Source organism: Rhincodon typus, unplaced genomic scaffold, assembly GCF_021869965.1.
Source record: "Rhincodon typus isolate 14 unplaced genomic scaffold, sRhiTyp1.1 hic_rhity00000051, whole genome shotgun sequence".
Lineage (NCBI taxonomy): Eukaryota > Metazoa > Chordata > Chondrichthyes > Orectolobiformes > Rhincodontidae > Rhincodon > Rhincodon typus.
In genome coordinates, this window is record NW_025965689.1 from 1931469 (window position 1) to 1947634 (window position 16166).

Genomic DNA, 16166 nt, shown 5'->3' on the forward strand with positions numbered 1-16166 from the left:
TTCATCTTTGGAATTGATATCTGGCTTAGCGATTGGAAACAAAGCTTAGCGATTTGTCAGCTGCAGAAACTTGACACTCCTCTGTCCTCTCTTCCTTCCCCCCCTTATTTGCTGGAAGGAACAATTACTATCAATCAATTTGTGAAGCTTTGAAGGGATTCTTCTGTGCTGTCTCACAATGTCCGCGGAAAGTTGGTGTAAACGTTCCCCTCTTTGTATTGACCTGGTTCCTCATCCCCTCGCATATCTGTGTGCCTCAGGGTGGCGTATGTGATGCAGGATGGTTGCTGGTCTGCTTGGTCAGCCTGAAAATAGGACAATACAGAAACGTAGTAAATGAGGAGCAGGAGCAAAATTGGTGGCTTCATGGACAGTGAAGATGGTTATCTCAGAGTACAACGGGAACTTGATCAACTGGGCCAATGGGCCGAGGACTGGCAGGTGGAGTTTAATTTAGACAAATATGGAGGTGTTGCATTTTTGGTGAGGCAAACCAGGGCAGGTTCATGGTAGGGCCCTGGGGAGCGTTGTCAAACAGAGGGATCGGGGGGTGCAGGCACATAGTTCCATAAAGTGGAGCCACAGGCGGACAGCAAGTTTGGCACACTTGCCTTCATCAGTTATAACACTGAGTATAGAATGTTATGATGTGGCTGTACAAGACATTTCGCCCCTAAGAACTCTTCTGCAACTACTTGAACAACATTCACTGCTCTGTCCCCGACCACTTTCTGTGGCAGAGAATCCCACAGGCTCCCCACCCTCTGGGTGAAGACATTTCTCCCCATCTCAGTCCTTCCCCGTCTCCTTTAAACTGTGACCCCCGAGTGTGAACTCACGTGCCCTCAGCCCCTACTCCAGCCATCAGCAACATCTGTGCTTACCCCTGTTAAGTCCCGTTGAAATTTCACAGGTTTCTGTGAGATCACCCCTCATTCTTCTAAACTCCAGTGAATATAATCCTAACCGATCCAGTCTCTCTTTATCCATCAGTCCTGCCATCCCAGGATTCAGTCTGGGAAACCTTGGCTGCACTCCCTCCATAGCCAGGACATCCTTCCTCGGAGAAGGAGACACCAAACTGCACACACAATACTGCAGAATGTGGTCTGTCCCTGTACAATTGCAGCAAGAGAGCCCTGCTCCTGGACTGGAACCCTCTCACTGTGAAGGCCAACATCCCATTTCCCTTCTTCACCGTCTGCTGCTCCTGTAATGCTCACTTTCAGTGACTGGTGTATGAGCTACACCCACGTCTTGGAGCTCCCCCCAACATCCCAATCCGGCGGATAAAAACCCGATTTCCTGGTTTTGCACCCAAAGCAGATAACGTCACGCTGATCCACATTAAACTGGGTGAAGCATTTCAGTGTTGAGTATACAAGCTGGATATTCAGAGGGGGTGGGTGGTGAACGTGAGGATATGGAGGGGGTGGATCGTGAGAATAACAAACTTTATCTGGAAGACAGTGAGGGTGTACAGGATGAGCTGTGAATATCTGGGGTAGTTACACAGACCAATTCCTCTTAGAAAAGCACACAATTGGAACAAGCCTAAAACTGATGATGACGAATGTTATTTCTCTGCACTCTGAACAGGATGTAGCCAGCTCTGCCAAGGTGGCAAGTGGATGCCATTCTCAAAATGTCCTTGAACGGATCGACATGCTCGGCCTGAAGGCAATGAGGAGTTCGCAAAGGGTTAGGAGTCACGTGCAAAGCAGACTAGGTAAGAACGACAGATTTCGCTCCCTTAAGGACCATCAGAAACAGGAACGGGAGTAGGCCATTCGGCGCCTCGAGCCTGCTCCACCATTCAATAGGACTGTGGCTGATCCAACATTCCTCATGTCCACTTTCCTGCCCTTTCCTTTGATTCCCCGACTGATCAAGAATCCCAAAGCCTTAAATCTGCATTCCCCCTGCTGCCCCACATACACACAGCTCTCTGTAGCAAGGAGTTCCAAAGACTCTTAGCTCCCTTAAAGAAGAAATACCTTCTCATATCAGTCTTCACTCGTGAACCAGATGGTTCTTTGTTTCTTACAATGGTCATCATTAGAGTCTTAACTCCAGATCTGTTTTGTTTAAAGTTGAATTCAAAATCCAGCACCTGCCACAGCAAGATTCAAATTCAAGTCCTCAGAGAATATCCCGGCCATCTGACAAAATAGGACATTGCCTCCCCATTATTTCAGAAATTGAAAGTGAATCTCATCAAAATGCAGTGTTCAGATCAGAATAAATTGCCCCACACCATTGAGACAGACATCGACAGTAGTGGAATCCCTACAGTGTGGAAGTAGGCCATTCGGCCCATTGAGTCCACACCAACCCTCTGAAGAGCATCCCACACAGACACACTCCTCTACCCTATTTCTGTAACCGTGCATTTCCCATGGTTAACCTCCCTAATCTACCCACCCCTGGACACGATGGGCAATTTAGCATGACCAATCCACCAACCTGCACACCTTTAGACTGTGGGAGAAGACTGGAGCACCCGGCAGAAACTGCACAGATAATATGAGGCAGCTGTGCCAACCACTGAGCCACCGTGCTGTCCAATGTCTTTGCCAGAAAGGGCCTGGTTAGCTCAGTTGACTGTCTGGTCATGCTGAAAGCATGTGGGTTAGTTTCTGCACTGGTTGAGATTGCTGTGAACGATCATTCCCTGTGCCTTAGATGTGGTGACCCTCCGGTTAAACAGTAAAACAGTTGTGGCTGTTGTTTCTCTCTCTCTCTCTCTCTCTCTCTGCAATGAGACAACGGTCACTCTACATTAACCAGCTGCTAAAAACGTAACTTTGCTGATTAAAAATTAACTGCCAGCTTTTTCACTGCAAAATAACTTACGTGTTTCCCTCCTGATCCAACATCACAGTGAGCTGTAAATCAAAGAAAAGACACTGTAACGACAGAATGTATCTAAATGCACGGGGAGAGGGAGCAGAGACAGATTTACCAGGATGTTGCCTTAGACGCTGGAGAGTGTCAGTGATGGAGAGACATTGGACAGACTGGGGTTGTTTTCCTTAGAGCAGAGGAGATTGAGAGGCTGGACATGATTGAGATGTATCAAATGATGAGGGACCATAGATTGGGTAAGCAGGAAGAAACTTTTCCTCCTTGATGGAGGGACCAATGAGGAAAAACGTTTTCACCCAGAGGCTGGTGGAGAACCTAGAACTCGCTACCTGTAAAGATGGGAGAGGCAGAAACCCTCATCACATTGAAGAAGGATTTCAATGTGCACTTGGGATGCCAAGGCAAGGGCTAAGTGCTGGGGAAATGAAATTAGAGAATAGTGAGGTGGTTGTTTTTGACTGGCACAGACTCGATGGGCCTTTTTTTTTGCGCTGGAGACCTCTCCGACACTGTGACTAGCTCACTTTGAGATGTGTGTTCTACATCCAAGATACTATTTAGATGTAAGGTGATTTTGTCCATTTCATTTTCTGAGGCAAGGGGTTTGTCTTATGAAAAGAGATTGAGCAATTTCGGACAATAATCGCTGGAGTTAAGAAGAATGAGAGGAGATCTAACTGAGGGATATAAGACGGAAAGGAGAAAGAAAGAGAATGTTTGCTCATGTGGGACAATCTAGAACAAGAGGTCACCATTTCAGGAGAAGGGTTTGAGACAGATTGAAAACAGAGATAAGGAGGAATGGCTTCTCTACAAGGGAGAGAGGGATGTGAATCTGGGAGATTTGCTGTGCTGTGGGTACACACACTTTTGCTCCCAAGTGTGTTGGGGATGTTGGGACACTGAATAAATTAGAGGAGGAGACAGACAGATTTGTCATCAATGATGGGTGAATGGGAGTGGGGACAGGAAACTGGAGTTGAGGCCAAGATGGGATCAGACGTGCTGCATCGAATAGGGCGGCAGGCACCCAAGAGGCTGAATGGTCTCCTCCTGCTCCTAGCCCTTAAGTTGTATTGGTCATTCAGTTGCCTGAGTGCATTTTAGAGTGGATGGTACATACAATAGGGACAGAAAGCTCTTATTCTGAGGTGCTAAAGTGCGTATTCCGTTGCAGGTCACTCAGTAAGAATGAATCTAAGACCCATGTGATAGCGGAGCAGAATTAGGCTGTTTGGCCCATCGAGTCTGCTCTGCCATTTGATTGTGGCTGATATGTTTCTCAACCCCATTCTCCTGCCTTCTCCCCCTAGCCCTTGATCTCTTTACCAATCAAGAACCAATCACTGTCTCAAAGACAATCAATGACTTAGCCCCTACAACCCTCTGCAGCAATGAGTTCCACAGATTCACCAGCCTCTGGCTGAAGAAATTCCTGCTCATCTCATTTTGAAAGGGTCATCCCTTCACGCTGAGGCTGTGCCCTCATGTCCTAGTCTCTATCCAGGCCTCTCAGTATTCTGTAAGTTTCAATTGGATTCCCCCTCATCCTTCTAAACTCCATTCAGTGCAGACACAGAGTCCTCACCACTCCTCATTAGACAAGCCCTTCATCCCTGGGATCCTGTAAATCTCCTCTGGACCCCACTCCAAGGCCAACACATCCTTCCTGAGATACGGGGCCCAAAGCTGTTCACAATATTCCAAATACGGTCTGACCAGAGCCTTATACAGCCTCAGCAGTACATCTCTGCTCTTGTATTCTAGCCGTCTTGAAATGAATACTAATGTTACATTAACTGCCAAATGAACTTGCATGTTAACCATAAGAGAATCCTAAAGTAGGACTCCCAAGTCCCTTTGTGCTTTAGATTTTCGAAGACTTCCCCATTTGGAAAACAGTCTTTGCCTCTATTCCCACCAAAGTGCATAGCCTCACACTTCTCCCCCATTGTATTCCATTTGCCATTTCTTTGTTCACTCTCCGAGACTGTCCAATTCCTTCTGCAGCTTCCCTGCTTCCTCAACATTACCTGTCTTTCCACCGAACTTTCTGTCATCAAAGAAACAGGAAATGACAATGCTCCCCCTGTGAACAATGCTGGACCCAGAGCGAATGGCTCCTTGCCCCAGAGACCAAGACCAGAAGGGGCCACTCTCAGACATTAAGTTGTTGTAATGGGGTAATAAAAAGATTGATATCCCAGTGCCCAAACTTTAGGTGTCCCCTCAAAACAAGATGAACAATATAGCAGTTCGCTATCAGTGTACGTTTCCCTCTTACAATTCACGTCACCCTGTTGTCAACTGAATCGACATTAATGGAACGTGACAATGATGCAGGTGAATTACAAACACTATTATGACTTGTAAATTCAAATGATGTAAAAAGATTCAAATAGCTTGGGCGGGTCTTCACAAGCGAAAACCAGTGACGAATAAAAGTGGTTGGGTTTTTTGAGGATTGAAATGAACCAGAGAAAATCCCCACTTTCACTGAGCCAGAAATGACATAAAAATATATAAATTGTATCCTTTACCAGTGTTTCTTGGCTTTGAGATAGTGATGACCGAGTACACTACACATTTTGGAGTCATCTGTAACCAAGAAACAATAAGCAAAGGGAATTGTTTCAGAGATAGTAGGAACTGCAGATGCTGGAGAATCTGAGATAACAAGGTGTAGAGCTGGATGAACACAGCAGGCCAAGCAGCATCAGAAGGGCAGGAAGGCTGATGTTTCGGGCCTAGACCCTTCTTCAGAAAAAAAAGCAAAGGGAATTGAAGGTTTACAGAACAGAGTGTTAAAACGACAGCAAAGGCCACCTCCAGATTAAATACGGAGTGATAATGAGGGTTAGAGAGCCAACCCGGCAGGAATATAAACCGAAGCTGTTGGCAATGTACAGACATTGCTCACAGCAGGTCACAGAGCAGGTGACTCAACAACATTGAGTCTGGGAAATTGACAGTGGAAATAACGAGAAGTCCAATGAATTGAATGGGTATTCTGCATCAACATTCGGTACAAAATGTGCAATTACCCTCCCAGAACAAGCTAACAATAGGGAAATGGAAGGTGGAGGCCTGGGGAAGTTTTTTTCTTTAAATTCAATCATCGGGCATGGGCGTCAGCCGCAATTATCGGCCACCCCGTCCACAGTTGCCCCTTTGAAAAGGTGGTGGTGATCTGCCTTCTTGAACCGTTACAGCCCACTTGCTATTGGTAGACCCACAATGTGCTTTGGGAGGGAATTCCTGAATTTTGACCCAGTGACACTGTAGGAATGGCTGATATATTTCCACAACGGGATTGTGGGTGGCTCAGAGGGGAACTTGCAGGGTGTGGTGTTCCCATGTATCTACTGCCCTTGTCCTTCTAGATGGAAGTGTTTGTGGGTCTGGAAGGTGCTGTCTGGAGGATCTTTGGGGAATTTCTGCGGTGCACCTTGTAGGTGGTACACACTGCTGCTACTGAGCGTCATGGTGGAGGGCGTGGTTGCTTGTGGATGTGATGCCAATAAATAGGGACTGTGTTGTCCCTGGATGGTGTCAAGCTTCTCAAGTATTGTTGGAGCTGCATCCATCCAGGCAAGTAGGGAGTATTCCCTCACACTCCTGACTTGTGATTGAGATACTTGGAATAAGGGCAGCTTCTGACCATATAACGTCCAAAACAAAGAAATCACAAAATATCAATATCAATATTGTTTTGTCTTCCTTAGATGGATACCAGCGTCCCCCCTACAATTTACAAGTTGAGCCATACCCATCTCGAGCAACCTCCCTCAGACAAACGGAAAGCCGTTGTTTTTCTGCTGTTTAATAATATTTCTCAAAGTACGCTCCGTTGTTCTAGAATCTCGAGGTTTGTAAACAAAATTAATGTTTACCGTCGTGTGTCCCTGTGTTCTTTACTGAACAGTACACAGCTCCAGCACAGCTCGACACGAAAGGGTCAAAAGAAAAGACAGAGCGTTGTCATCAACAGTAAACAGTCAGTCACCAAGTGGCAAATAATATCTGCCCCTGCTGAGTTTCTCCAACATTTTCTGTGTTTCTTTTTATTTCTGACATTCATTGACTGAAGAAAGCTAATGAATTGCTGGTCTTTTTCTCTAGAGGACTGGAGTACAGGGACACAGCAATTATGCTGCACTCATGCAAAACCCTGGTTAGACCCCACTTGGAGCAGATCTGGGCATCACACTTCAGGAAGGATAGATTGACCTTGGAGGGAGTACAATGTAGGTTTATAAGAATGATACCTGGACTTCAGGGGTTAAGTCATGCAGAGAGATTAGACAAACGAGGCCTGTTTTCTGTAACAGTTAGAAGGTTAAAGGGTGATCTGATCGAAGATATTAACAGGAAAAGACAGGGTGGATAAATAGAAACTATTTCCACTGGCTGGGGTTTCTAGAACTAGGGAAGGTGTAGTCTGAGAATTAGGGCCAGACTGTTCAGGAGTGATGTTAGGAGGCACTTCCACACACAAAGGGTGGGAGAGGTTTGGAACTGTCTTCCACAAACAACAGTGGGTGCTTGATCAGTTGTTAATTTTCAATCTGTGAGAGAGAATTCTTCTGTTGAGCTATTGTATTTAGGGGATAAAGGCCAAAGGCAGGTAATATGGCAGAACAGCCTCAAGGAAATGAGCGGCCTACTCCTGATTTGTTTTTTTTTGTCCAAACGTTCAATGTTGATAAATCAGGGAGACCCTGCAGTTACAGAGTAGCATTTTCACGGACTGGCGCAATTAAAGATTTGAAATTTGTCCAAATGTTTTATTTTCATGCACTCCAGATCCTCACCACCCTCTTGGAGAAACAATCCTCAAATACCCTTCTACACCTCTTACCCTTCACCTTATAATGATGATCCCCCCTTCCCTTGTCAGTGACCCTTCAACTAAGGGGAACAGCTGCTTTAATCCCCCCCCCGTCCATGCCCTTCATAACAGAGTCACGGAAACAGATCTTCGATCCAACTAGTCCATGCTTACCATGATCCCAAACTAAACTCGTCACACCTGCCTGTGTTTGGCCCATATCCCTCCGAACCTTTCCAATTCATGTACTTCTCCAAATGTATTTTAAATGCTGTAACTGTACCCACATCCACCACTTCCTCTGGAAGTTATTCCACACACACAGTAAAAATAAAATTGCCCCCATGTTTATTTTTAAATCTTTGTCCTCTCATCTTAAAAAGAACCTGAGTTTTGAATTCCTCCACCCTGTGCAAAAGACACCTGCCCCCGACACCTCCCCAACTTAAGGATGAGGCCCAGTGGACGATGAAAATGAGGGCTCATCCTGAAACGTAGTTTCCAATGTGGCCCAGTGTAAAATCTGTTCTAATTTAGTATGTGGCCTAGTGTAGAATGTAGCCAAGTTTATGATGAGTCCAAATTTATGATGGGGCCAGTTTCGGATGAGACCCAACTGAGAATGTTTCACAGTTTATGATGAGGCCCAGGTTAGGATGAGGCCCAGGTTAGGATGAGGCCCCATTTAGGATCTGGCCCAGTTTGCGAAGAGACCCAGCCAAGTCAGCAAAGTCGTTAAATCTCTCTGGAGCAGGTGGGACCTGAAACCAGGTCTTAGATCAGTCATGTATCTGACTGAAAGGCAGAAATGGCTCAAGGGGCTGAACGGCCTACTCTTATTCCAATTTCTTCTGGTCCTAATGGTCAACATTAAAATCTGGAGAGTGCGAGAATTCACTCACTTGGGAAGTGGGATCGAAAGTCTCCGTGCATCGCCATGACCCTTAGGACTCAGTGAATTGAACAGCGTGCAGTATGATATACTGTGTGATCTCTCTGCAAAAAGGAATGTTGTTTGGCACAGAGTACGTACAACAGTACTTAACATTTAGGGACCGACAGTCACTGCTTCTAAAGGTTTAATTCATGGTGAGGGGCTTCACAAACTGTCTCTTTGACATGGGTAAGAGCGTCCAGTTTTACTGTCAGCTCTTCTGATAAATTTATTAGATTTAGCCTCATAATTGTTGTTTTTATACCAGGAAGCCAGAATAAATATGTTATTGTACCAACAGTTCAGAGTGAACCACTGCCCTTCTTGATGACACCATCACTGTGATTAGTTATGGCTACTTCTGGGTATTGGCCTGCAGAAGGACAAAACAATCATTTCCAATGAACAAAATTTCAGTCAAAACCTTTCGATCTTCATCACAGTTAATGAATTTGCTGTTTCTGCCTGATCCAAAAACTACAATTGGTCGATTAATCAATGTTTCTGTTGTCCAAAGCATGTCCAACATCGACAAGGCACAAGTCAAGAGTGTGATGGAATACTCCCTATTTGTCTGGATGGGTGCAGCTCCACCAACACTTGAGAAGCTTGATCCTGCTTGATTAGTACCACATCCACAAACATCCACTTCCTCACCACTGGAGCTCAGTAGCAGCAGTGTGTACCATCTATAAGATGCACTGCAGAAATTCACCAAAGATCCTCAGACTTCACCTTCCAAACCCATAACTACTTCCATCTCGCAGGACATTGGCAGCAGATACATGGGAACACCACACCCTGCAAGTTGTCCTCCAAGGCACTCGCCATCCTGACTTGGAAATATATCGGCCCTGATGCTGTTGACTTGCTTGCCGAGCTGGCTTGTTCTTGTTCGGACATTTCATCACCATGCTAGGTGTCATCATCAGTGAGGGCTCCGATTAAGCAATGTTGTTCTTCTCTGCTTGGAATTTCTACTGTCTGGTGTGATGGTGAGTCATGTCATTTCCAGTTTTGGTCTGTGTGGGTTTGTATGCGAAGTCCAATTCTATATCTCTGTTGATTGTATTACAGGTGGAGAACCATCCCTTGGGAATTCCTGTGTGTTTCTATGTTTGTCTTGGGCTACTATGGTTACCTTGTCCCAGATAAACTGATGGCCTTCATTATCAGTGTACTGATATTGAGGAGAGTTCATCGTGCCGTTTTGCTGCGAGTTGATGTTTATGTGTCCTGATGGCTAATTTCCTCCCTGTCTGTCCAATGTAATGTTTGTGGCAATCGTTGCTTGGTATTTTGTAGACGACTTTGGTTCTGCATGTTGTGAGAATGCGGTCTTTAATCCTTGTGAGTATTTGTCATAGAGTGACTGTGGGCTTGTATGCTCCCATGATTCCTAGTGGTCTTAGGAGTCTTGTTATCTGTTCTGATATGTTCTTGATGTAGGGCAGTGTGGCCAGTGTGTTAGGTCGTACTGTGTCCTCCTGTTGTTGTCTGTTTAGGAGGCATCTGCGGATGAAGTTGCGGGGATATCCGCTCCGAGTGTAAATCGGCCATTCCTTCAGTGTCGCTCGGTCAAAATCCTGGAATTCCCTCCTGAAGGCATTGTGGATCTCCCTCCAGCATTTGGACTGCAGTGGTTCAAGAGTGCAGGTCACTACCACCTTCTCAATGCGGCAACTAGGGACAGGGGCAATAAATGCTGGGCCCAGCGAGTGACACACAGATTCCATGAATAGAAATTATCTTCAATGGGATTCCATCTCCAAAAGGACTGTGCGGTGGGTACTCTCACCAATTCTGTCATGGACAGATGTATCTGCAGCCGGCAGATTGGTAAGGATGAGGTCAGGTATGTTTTTCCCTCCTGCTGGTTCCCTCACCACCTGCCGCAGACCCAATCTCGCAGCAATGTCCTTTCGGATCCGACCAGCCCGACTAGCAGTGCTGCCACCGAGCTACATGTGGTGGTGGACATTGAAATCCGTGCTTCATCTCAGTGTTGTTCAACATGGAGGAGTTACTGATTCATCAGCCAAGGGAGGGCGGTACGTGATAATCAGCAGGAGGTTTCCTTGCCCATGTTTAACCTGAAGCCATGGGACTTCATGTTGTCTGGAACCAATGCTGAGGACTCCAGGGGCAACTCCATCCTGACTGTATACCACTGTGCTGCCACCTCTGCAGGGTCTGTCCTGCTGGTGGGACAGGTCTTATCCAGGGGTGGTGATGGTGGTGTCTGGGACATTGTCAGTAAGGTATGATTCTGAGTATGATGACGACTCTCCTGATTTTGGCACTAGCACCCAGATGTTAGTAAGCAGGACTTTGCAGGACTGACAGGGCTGTTTCAGGTCTGTTGTCTTTTCTGGTGCCTGGGTCGATGCTGGATGATCCATCCCGTTTTCATTGTTGAGAATTCATAACGATGGATACAACTGAATGGCTTGCTCATCCGTTTCAAAGGGCAGATAAGAGTCAACCCTGATAATGGGTCACTGGACTCGAAACATTAACTCTGTTTCTCTCTCTCCACAGATGCTGCCAGACCTGCTGAGTTTCTCCGTAACCTTCTGTGTTTATAGCCTGTAATGTTAACTCTGTTCCTGTGTCTCTCTCCATAATCCGTCTAAGATTTTGAAATTTGCCATTCTTGCTGTCCTCTCCTGATTGATGCGAGATGAAAAACTTCAAACAGAATCTATTCATTTTCCAGGTGCAGCCCTGCCAAGTGAATATTGGCGAAGATTCCCAACTTCCCGAAGCGGTCTGCATGAATGAATTATTTAATGAATTATTTTACTGGGGGGTTGGAGGTGGGGGTGGTGTCAACTTCAGAGAGATACATGTTCGCTATAACGGCTTGTACAAAGTACAACTTTCTGTCAATTTTGAATGTTTTAAAAGAAATTGGTGCATCAATTACATTGCATGGTAAATTCACCACAGTCTTACCAGATCATTGGGCTGCTCTCCCATTAAAGAGAGATGACTGAATGGTGATGTAACCTGAGGTCACCACGCCTCAGGCGAAGGAGCGGTTGAGAAGGAGAGTCCTTCCTCTAACCTCATCGCATTTGACCCCACACTGTTGCCGTTTTAATGCATCACAAAGCAGCCATCCAGGCTAGCCTCCCCCTCCCCTTCTGAGGCAGGAATAGTCACTGATCTGGAGCAGGGGGTAATTACAAATCAAATAGCTTTGCCCCTCCCCCACCTCCCACCCCAACATAAAGAGATTTGTGATGATGCTGTAGTTTTAAGAGGTTATTTTGTCCTAGTTTCTTTTGAAAGAGAGATTGAATGAGAGGCGTTGAGCTCGCTGGTTAAGACCACATGACTAAACAGCTTGAGGGGCCTCGATTTTATTTTTTACAGCCTGAATGGGTGTGGCCAGCTCTCACAGACCAGGGTTTCTGTTTTTTTTTCAGGAGCATCCGAAGCTACTGGGGTCTCAACAGACTTGGAAGCTTCAGTGATTGTCTCCTGGCTGCTAATCTCTCTGAATTTTCTGTTGAGATTTTATCCTCCTGCATTGGAGAACTGCATGTGAGAATCTATGTCTGAATTTGCTTTTTTTGTCAAGAAGTGTGTTTCTGGGATGTTACTACCTTGAAACAGTTAATTAGCACTAGTTACTGTCCCTATTATTCTGTTACATTTCCAATAGAGTTAAGTTATTCTTAATTATCTTTCTTTTGTTGCATTTTAACTACAGTGTTTAAATAAATTGTTTTTTGAGTTGTTTGACTAATCACATTGTATCTGAAACCAGCACTTCATGTTTGCTTTTAATAATAAAGTTAGGGTGGAGGCTACCTTCTGAAAATATTTTGAGAGGGTCTGGTCTGGTTCGGTCCATAACAGACTGTTTAATTCTAAAGATTTACCTTCGGCAGACAGACTGAGCGGTTTTGGCCGATACTCTCTGAACTTTAGAAGAATCAGAGGAGATCTAACAGACATATAAGATGCTAAAGTGGGGGGATTGACAAAGGAGATGGAGAGAGGATGTTTCCTCATGTGGGAAAATCTAGAACGAGAAGTCATCATGTCAAGAGAAGGGGTGGGGCAGATTGGAAACGGAGATGAGGAGGAATGGCTTCTCTCAAATGTTGGGGAGAAGGGGCGTGAGTCTAACATGCACATCATTGGACCGTGCCAGGAAACGGGACCACCTTTAGGAAACCCACACTATCACAGGGAGAATGTGCAAACTTCACACGGACAGTTACCTGAGGCTGAAATCGAACGTGGGTCCCTAGCGATGTGCAACAGCAGTGCTAACCACTGAGCCACTATGCCACCCATTGAGCCTGTTCCACCATTCAATGGCTGATCTGTGGACTTACTCCATTAACTTGCCTTTGGCCCCTATCCCCTTATTATCTCAGCCAAACAAAAATCTGTCAGATTGGAAACGAACAACTGATCCAGCCACTGCTGTAGTTTGTGGAAAAGAGATCTAAACCTCGATCACCCTTTGTGTGTAATCATTTAACGGAACATTTTCAAAGTAACACGGCCATCCAAATACGAAGCAGTTCTTACTGTTTTAAAAAAAAGGGAATTTGCCGTTACATCTGTGAATGTTCTAATTTTCGATTATAAATTCTGCGGAATGACGCACACACGATCATGTGTTATTTGCTTATAGAGAGAAATCTACTGTTTGAACTGTATTTTATTTTCTCCATAGAATCCTTACAGTGTGGAAACAGGCCCTTTCGCCCAACAAGTCCAGACCGGCCCCAGAGCATCCCACCCAGAACCATCCTCTATAACCCACCAATGCTGCACATCCTTAAACACTTTAGGCAATTTAGCCTGGCCAATCCACCTGTTCTGCGTATGCTTCGATTGTGGGAGGAAACCGGAGCAAACCCACGCAGACACTGGCAGAATGTGCAAAGTCCACGGAGACAGTTGCCCGAGGGTGGAATGAACCTGGGTCCCTGGTGCTGTGAGGCAGCAGTGCGAACCACTGTGCCGTCCCAACCACAGGTTTTGGAGCAGGACTTTTGTTTGTCAATGGGGTACGTCGTTCTTTTTGCCCCAAGTTTGTACGTTTGTTTTAGAAGCACCGTTGCCAGTGAGGGGCGCCATGGACTGACGTCCAACTGGAAAGCTGAGTCCGGAATGTCAGAATGGAGCTGGGTAATACTTTGCGACAGAGAATAGAAGAGAAAGTGGGAGAGCTTAACCGAGAAGTGATAAAGAAGGGTCCTGGGGATGAAGCTTCATTGAATGGAGATGCCTGGTCAATCTGCTCATTTCAATAGCTGGGGGCATCTCGCAATAAAGTCATAGAGTCATACAGTACAGAAACAGGCCCTTTGGCATAACTTGTCCATACCACCTAGGCTTCCCATAATAAACTAGTCCCATTTGCCTTCACTTGGCTTTGCAAATCCCTTTTGCACCCTCTCCAATGTAATAATATTCTTCCTACAGCAGAGCTCCCAGAATTATACACAGTAATCTAAAAGTGGCCGCACCAATGTCCTGTACAATGGCAAAATGACGTCCCAACTCCTGTACTCAATGGTCTGAATGATGAAAGCAAGATTGAAATCTGGATGGTGGCATGTGATCAGGAATGCACACTTTAATACGATAGAGTCTCACAGTACAAGAGAAGTCTTTCAATTCATTCAGACTGTACCCACCAAAAATAAAGAATGTTCCTAGTCATGATGGGGCAGTCCAGAACCAGGGGTCACAGTCGAAAGGGGACAGGGTAAGACTGAGATGAGGAAAAATGTTTTCACCCAGAGAGTGGGGAGCACGAGAGATTTGCTGGCACAGAAAGCTGTCGGGGCCAAAACATTGAATGTGACCCCATCTCCCTCTCTCTCAGTTCTGTCACCATCCCACACTCTCAATTCTGTCATCATCTCTTTCTCTCTCTTAATCCTGCTCCCATATCTTTCTCTCCCTCACCCCACCCTCCTTGCTTCCAGAAATTTAAATTGCAGGCTCAAAACGTGAATCAGTTTCAATTATTTCAGCTCCTCCCTGACAGCATAGTCCTGGCATTTTGTTCGCATGTGATTAATCCGGGAGATAAACGCATACAAAGTTTCATTCATATATCAATATGTAACAACCACGGGCAGAAAATGAGCAGGTAAAACGCCCTCACATGCATCGCGGAGTCCAAATGTAAAGTCAACCTCTTTCTGTCTGGGAGGGTAAATACTTCAGGAATTCAATTAATTTCACCTCTGACATTCCTGAAAAAGAAAATAAATGGGATCGTGGTTTCATTGAGCAGGGAATGAGGCCACTCGGTCCATCCACCAATGGTGGATATTTGTAATCTCTGACTATCCATCTCACTGAATGAGTTACAAACTGATTTCTCCCCACTTCCCCCTTTCCCCACAATTTTCTCCCTTTAATTGCAGCAAGTGAAGGGAGCTCATCAAACAGAATCATGCAGCACGGAACCAGGGCCTTCGGCCCAACCCGTCCATGGGCCAACCAGATTTCCCAAACTATCCTAGTCCCATTTCCTGTATTTGGCCAATGTCCATCTAAAACTCTCCTATCCATGTTCTTGTTTAAATGTCTATTAAATGTTGTAAGTTGTATCCACAACATCAGCTTCCTCTCGCAACTCATCCTATACATGCACCACTCTCTGTGTGAAAAAGTTGCCCCTCAGGTGACTTGATAGAGGTGTACAAAATGATCAGAGGTATAGATAGAGTAGACAGCCAGAGACTTTTTCCTCGAGTGAAAGTAGCTATTATGAGGGGGCATAGTTTTAAAGTGAGTGAGGTAGATATAGGGTAGACGTCAGTGGTAGATTCTTTACTCAGAGTGTAGTCGGGACATGGAATGCATTGCCGGAGAGGGTAGTGGAGTCAGCCTCATTAGGGGCATTTAAGCGGTATTAGACAGGCATTTGAATGATAGGAGAAGGTAGGGGTGGAGGTTAGATAGACCTTAGGATTAGGGTAAAAGTTTGGCACAACATCATGGGCCGAAGGGCCTGTACTATGCTGTACTGTTCTATGTTCTAGGTTCTAGGGTCCAGCTTCTGCAGATCGGTCTGCAGCTCTGAATCTTCTGGCACAGGGTCAGGGGAAATCTCTAGTGGCTTCTGTGGGATGACCTTGGGCTTGTGGGAACAGAAAATGATCCTAACCACCCAGAGACAAGTCTAATGGACTGCCTGCAACCGAAACACACAAGAAAAGGAACTAAGCCTCATCTGTTGACACAGCACGCTCCTTATCTGATGGAAACACTTGCCAGCAAGGCAAGAGAACGGATGCAGAGACGGCACACTCAAAATACTAACTCTGTTCCTCTCTCTCTCTCTCTGTTTCTACAGACGCTGGCAGACCTGTTGAGGTTCTCCAGTGCTCTCTGTGTTGATTTCAGATCTCCAGAATCCTGCACTATGTTGCTTTTGGAAACTTACAAAGTGTGTTCTTTGTTTCAGACGCCAGTGGCCCCACTCCTGGTGAAATTGTGTCCTCTGTTGTTCAAGCAAAGAGGAAAGATATGGCTAACACA

At 45.6% G+C, this 16166-nt stretch overlaps 1 long non-coding RNA gene across 1 annotated transcript in view; it reads right to left on the minus strand.

The window, feature by feature from the left end:
• Positions 1–191: 191 nt before the first annotated feature.
• LOC125488171 overlaps positions 192–16166 on the minus strand; it is a 27147-nt gene continuing 11172 nt past the window's right edge. Inside the window, exons 3-4 of the long non-coding RNA XR_007266247.1 lie at positions 2857–2888; positions 192–305 (exon numbers count right to left, since the gene is read on the minus strand). This is a non-coding gene — a long non-coding RNA (uncharacterized LOC125488171). The remainder of the gene's footprint in view (positions 306–2856; positions 2889–16166) is intronic.